Below are 6,714 nucleotides of genomic sequence, written 5' to 3'. Positions count from 1 at the left end.
GGGTGTCCATGCACGTGTCTGTTTATGGCAGGAGGAAGAGTGTGTTTGTGTCTGTGTGTCCATGTGCAGAGTGAGTGAATACAGTGCATGCTCATCTGTGTGTGTGCATGCGTGCGTGCGTGTGTGTGTGTGTGTGTGCAGGGCTGCATGCCTCTGCAGGCGGCTGTGCATGTGCATATGTGTGTGTGTGCATGTGTGCGCGCGGGGTTGCACGTGCATGCATGCGTGTGTGTGTATGTGCATAGGCATGTGGACGCGCATGCCTATGCAGGTGTTTGTGTGTGTGTGTGTGTGCATATGCACGTGTGTGTATTGGCACTCATGCATGTGTGTGTGTGTGTGCATATGCATGTGTGTGCAGGCGGGTGTGGATGTGCATGCCTATGCAGGTGTTTATGTGTGTGTGCATATGCACGTGTGTGTGTGTGTGTGTGTGTGTTGGCACTCATGCATGTGTGTGCACGCGCGCGTGTGTGTGTGTGTGTGTGTGTCCCTCCCCGCGGGACACGGGAAGGCTGGGCGGAGGGCGCCGCCTGTCGCCCGGCGCTGGAAGCGGGCCAGCTGGCCCGGGGCTGCAGGGAGCAGCGCTGCTCCTCGGGGCAGGGGACCAGCCCTGGGGAGGCAGAGCGGGGAAGGCTGCTGTGGCCCTGCTGCTGCGCTGTCAGGGTGCCAGGGAGGCCAGGTCGCTGTCATGAGGGAATTGGGTCAAGTGCAGTTGCCCTGCCTGTCACAATCTGGGCTGATCTCTGCCTGCTCAGGGGACGACAACACAAGACGATGCCCCGCGCCGTGCCTGCCAGGAGCCGGCCGTGCCAGCGCTGCCAGCCCTCCGGCACGCAGGGGCAGGGGCTCCTGGCGCTAACGAGCCCTTTGCCTTCTCTCTGGAGGCTGCGAGGGGGCTGGGGAAGCGCCTCTGCCCGCACGTCTCCCTCCCTTTCCATTATCCAGAAAGCTTTATTCCTTTTAATCCCTCTCTGAATTTTCAGCATCACCAGTGCCTGTCTTTGGTACCTGCCGTGTCTTGAAAAGACAGCCCTCAGGCCCAGCCAGGGTCTTGATAATAACGTGAGGTACATCTACCCGAGTTTTACGGAGAACGGGTTTTGAAGGTGTTGGGAACCCGAGTGATAAATTGAGCACCAAATCGACCTCAGAGTTTGCGTAGCAGTGGTCTTTGGATAAAGCAGGAGAAGCAAAATCAGTGATAAATATGTCTTATTACCTGTTCATACACATTCAGCAGCTGGAATTCAATAATAATGCCTTCTTACCTGTGAATACACACTCACAAATTCAGCCACACCGATTACATAAGCTCCTTTGCACTTCACATTGCAAATACAAATGCCGATGCTGTAGTCCAGGGCCTGCGTCCAAACAAACAGTTGGTGACTTCTTTTAATACTCGGCCTGGATCGGGCTCTGTTAACATGGTAGCCTATTCATTTGAAATACAGCAAATGATTTTTGGTTTATTTTAAATACGGACTTGGTGAAGTTTCCTTACTTTTCTGCGTCTAAGTACCTTGCTTGCAAAGCTGTTAAAGAGACGGCCTTCCGGCATTACCTGGAAAAGATAGAAGAAGGAACAGTTGTTTTGCGGTTATAGTCAAGGGGTGGGATTGTTTTTTTTTACTTGGGAAAACTGGAAAAATGTCATTTGTCCAAACGCAAGTGTGTCATAGGAGTCAGCTGTTTTTCACTAAAAAGGATCCTGAGGTCCAGGATAGTTTCTGGTTGCAGCAGGCAACAGGACCCTTCCCAGGGGCCAGGGCAGTTCCTTGGGACGTGGGACCCCTGCGTTCACTCTCCGAGTCCGCTAGAGCAGCAGTTTGCACCCAGTGTCCCACAGCCAGGACGCCGTCCTTGCCCTCCTTTGCCCCCTGCAGTCACACAGGAAAAGTTTCACAAAAACATCAACGCTTCTCATGACGTGAAATTCGTGTTTCTCAGCCAAAGCAAGGGTTACAATGGGGATGCACAAGACCAGAGTTCAGGGATTTTCTGAGCAAGTTCCTTTAAACCTCCCTGTGCCTCAATTCCCCACTTGTAAATAGGGTTGATAAAACTTCCCTTTTACTGCCTTGATTCTTCAGATTGTAAACTCAGGTCTGGAGTATCGCTCCGTCTATAAAAACTCGTGCCACTGAACTCCAATCAAGCCCAGGAGGAGGCTCTGGGTGCTATTGCAACACCAACATTATTTTAAAATATATGGGACACCTGTGTAGATAAGAAGATATATTGCTTTCAAACATGAGGTCCCTTCCAGCCCTTAATTTCTATTTCTATGATTCTGCTTCTTGCTCTATACCAAGATGCAAAGGGAAACAATTCTTCAGGTCAAAATCACATGGCAGTCCCGGTTACCTTGCTCATTTCCAATATAATGTAATCAAAATCTGGTTGCGTTTACAGCTTACAAATCAGATGCAAATCATCCACATCACTGGAATCACACCAGTGTGAAAGGAGTGAGAGATCAAAATCAGATGCGGTGTTGCCTCCCCAACCCAACTTGCAGATCTTGAATGGAAAACCTAGAACACAAAAAAAGAAACAATGCTAAAAATCCAATCATCTGACACATCCTGTAAGCTAATAAGAGCACATGAATGAAGCAGGCTTAGTCCTTCACAGTAATTAATTTGACAGCGGGAGCTAAGGTGAGAACAACAGACCCAGCAGTATTGGCTGGTGCAGAGAGGCCACTGTCAAATGTAATATATATAAATATTTTTTAACAGGGCCCATTTCACACTTGCAATAGTTGAAGGTTGCAAATACAGTCCCTCCCCCACTGAAAACTCATTGTCCTGGTGGGAAAGAAATGCAAAGCAGGAGAAAAAATGTCTCTCGGAGGGAGATAACATTTAAAAGATCATTCAAAGGCAAAACAGGTAAAGATTTTTCTGAAAGGTGTGATTTTTTTTTTCTTTTTTAACCAGCAGTCTCAGTGTCACTCAGTGAAACATTTCCTTTTGGTCAGGTCAGTACATCATGCATATTTTTAATACCGGAAACGCCTGTGTTATCTGGGAATTGCCAGCCATACATGATCAATATTATCATGGAAAGTATGAAGAGCAAGAGGGAATCTTGAATGCTGGCACCAAAACAATCACCGGGCTCCGACTTACTTTCCAGATAAGGAAGTAATTGAATCTTGGCCATTCACAGATACACGGTTAAAGAAAACCCTGCAGGGAAGGCAATGGGGGTTTAGAAAGAGAAGTGCCATCAGACTCCTACTCCCACTCCGAGAGCGCAGCCGACCAATCGATTCATAAAGCTCTGTTCATTTTAAATTCTCAGTTTTCAGCACTTTCCCTTGGGCATAAACCTGTTGCGCGCGCGCACGGAAGCCGAACGATCAGCAGAACAGTTTCTTCACACTTTCCCTGCTATTTGTTCTGAACTAATCTGAGCAAGGCTAAATTTTCACACACCCCCTCTCAAGCTAGCTTGCATTCATCTCCTTCAGGGTCATGCTTTCCCAGACATTAAATGCAGAATGAAATGCAGAAAAAAAAAAATGAAAAGGGAAAAAGGCTGGGATTTGCGCTGGATGGGTACATTTATATCTAAGAACACCAACTGCGAGAGGGCAAAACATGTTGTTGTAACGCCAGACACTTTCCCCCCAGAGATCAAGATTCACAACCAGAATATATTTCCTATGAGTGCCGTTAATGCTGTATTGGGCTGAATCCAACCCATAGTAGGATGGGCTGGATCCTCAGCTGGTGTCGGTCAACATAGCTGCCATGATTTTCACCAGCTGAGGAGCCGTCTGTGGCATCACATGGCTTCCCCCCTATTTTCATAACCTACATATTACTTTATAGGCATTTTTCTAAGGTTGTGGGAAGCTTTAAAAAAAAAAAATCACACTTTTTTTTAGAGGCCAATTATTAACTGCAGCCCACGACCTCTCTGAGCCAGCAGGAAGCTCAGGGAGCTGTGCAGAAACCATGCCACAGGCCAGCGACTTTGGCATCGCTCTTCGACAAAATCACAGTAATTTACCCCCGCCTAAAATCTGCCCCACGTATTCCCGCAGCACCTCTGAAACTGAGACCCTCAAACCACTGACGATACGAGCCGATTCTGTCCAGATGGCTGACGTGATGCTTTCCAACTTTCATGGGCCTCGTCCGCACTCGAGGGGAGAGGGGTGGTCATGGGGATGAGGGTGCAGGCACCGCAGCATGGGGGCACAGACAGCAGGGCTTGTGGGGGCAAGTGCTAGGGGCTGCAGGCACTGCAGGGGGGGCAGGTAGCAGAGATCAGGTCAGGTTCAGGGGTCAGGCTGCTGGATCCTCCCTGCTACCTTGCCTGTTTTCCCTGCTGCAGTGGTGGGGGGCAATGAATTTAAGACAGCCCCCCCACCAATAATTAGATTTTATGTATGGAAAATTATGACAAATATATAAATTTCCCATGGATAGAATTATTGGGGGGGTCATCCTAAATTCAAGGCAATCTTGGATTTGGGTGAATACAGTAAATGCAAAGAAGAGAAGGGGTTTCAAAAGCATCTAGTGGCTCTCAACCTTTTCAGACTCAAGGTGCCCCTCACTAGACTCGAGGCACCCCCTCAGGTGCCACTCAGAAAATGCCAGCTCTTTGTTTTCCCTCATTTTTTGACTACAGAAAAATAATAGGGCAGCTGCACTCCCCCTCTCCCTCCACCCCGCTTCGATTCCTGCTCCACCCAAGTTTAAAACCAACCGCCTGGCAGTGGCAGCAGCATTTCTGGTCGGGCACTAGTGGGGGTGGGGGGGGGTCAATTGACTTCACGGTTCATTAAAATCTACCTGATCCCTACTAAACCCTTCATACTGAGGAAAGACCACAAGGAGTCCAAATGGTTTTAACACTCTGGGTTCCTTTTTGAAATCCCTGGTTTTATTTCGTGACTCATATTTGCACACCTACCAGGGCTAACATTGTGTGGCACCCTGTGGTACCCTTGAAAAGCTCTCAAGGCACCCTGGTTGAGAATCACTGATCTCAGGTTATGTTGATAAAGCACCCCAATGAGACATGCCGTGCAACAGGTCTCAGCACAGCCGGGTGTTGTGCAACATCAAAGTACCCTTAATCCCACTGCAAATCTAATCCTAAATAGCCTGGAAGCCTCCTGAGCTGTCAAAGATTCTCTCATTACCTCTTTGTCAGATTGACTCCAGTTTACCCCAAGAAGCTCTTCGCTGGGACAGAGCAGCTCACAGAGGTTTCCTGAGGTCCCTTGGACATTGAAAGAGATTTGTCCCCTCGGAGCCCAGTCAAGAAGCTTAAAAATCAGCTGCAGAAGACAGGCATTGAAAAAAAGGAAACAGAAAGAAGTGGGTGCTTTGAAAAACAGGACGACCTGGAAAACAGGACCAAAGAATGCATTAATTCAGAGGGTTAGTGAAGTGCAAAAATGTTATTGCTCTGCAGCAAGTACTCCCTGGTCAGGCCAGAATTCCAGGTCCTTGTTGTTAACTTCTGGATCCTGCACAGTCATCGCTTAGCAGGATGCCCAGTGACTTACACAGAGGCTTGGATTAAGGAAGCGTAGGGATCTGTCTTTTTAAGACTCAAGTTCGGTCATGCAGAAGCAGTTGTCAAGCACTTCACAAGTACAGAATAAAGCAGATGTCAAGCACTTTACCTCAGAGTGGTTCCTGAACACCACAAGCACTGCAGCAGCGTTTAGCAGAGTAGGCTCAGTGATCTGACCACATCTCTCAACATCTCGCGTTACTCTCCTCCGGACCATCTCCAGACAGCTACAATTACCATGTCCAAGTAGCAAGCATTTCAATGTCCTCTCCGTTTTTGTGGATGAGCTAGAAGCACAAGCAATTTTCCATCTGCTTGTTTCCTAGCATGGCCTATGTTTTTAATTTTTAAATTTTTTTTTGCAGGACAAAGTTGCAGTCTACAGTCATGTAACAACCACTGACGCCCCTGTTATCTGGGCTACGTACAAACTGTAGCACCAGATCCTAAGGAGTCAGCTGGGCCAGGGTGTAGGGGGCGGAGGGTGACGAGAGATAACATATGAAGCTGTGCATGCTGTATGATAAAAATGAATATTTTAAAGAACATGGCATGCGTATCAATATGGGTTCACAGAAAATGCTTCATAGGGAGCGAGTTGAAGGGAGATTAACTGCATTTAAGAGTTAAATATGAGAGCGAAACACTGCACGTTTTAATTTAAACACTGCTTCCTGAGAGGACACACGAAGACCCAACCAATATATTTCAACTGTATTAAGGCTGATGTACGTTACAAGCAAGGAAAAACAAAAGGAGGTCAGACTGCTGATCATTAATTGTCCCAGAGGAAAAGGAGGATACCAGGGAGTAGACACAGGATAAAAAGCTTCTCCTCTGGTTTCCAATCCAGCTCAGAAGGAACTAAGCATCATTACCTGCTCTACAATGACCTGAAGGAAATGGGGATAGTGGGTTCAGTCCGGCTCCTGATAGACTGATGTCAAATACTGGCACCTCCTTTCCCTAGACAGCACTTAACAGGCCATGAAGAATAAAGTCCTCTCCTTCTGGATGTAGATGCAGCTCCTGCCTGTGCTCCCCCTACTCCGTGACCAGATGTGTGCCCCACCCAGGGGTAGATCCAGGGGGATGCATTGGTGCGGTTGCACTCCCCCTCTCCCCTCACCCCTGCTTTGATTCCGGCTGCACCCAAGTTTA

Source organism: Alligator sinensis, unplaced genomic scaffold (assembly GCF_000455745.1).
Source record: "Alligator sinensis unplaced genomic scaffold, ASM45574v1 scaffold1133_1, whole genome shotgun sequence".
Classification (NCBI taxonomy): domain Eukaryota; kingdom Metazoa; phylum Chordata; order Crocodylia; family Alligatoridae; genus Alligator; species Alligator sinensis.
Note: the sequence above shows the minus strand (reverse complement) of the source record.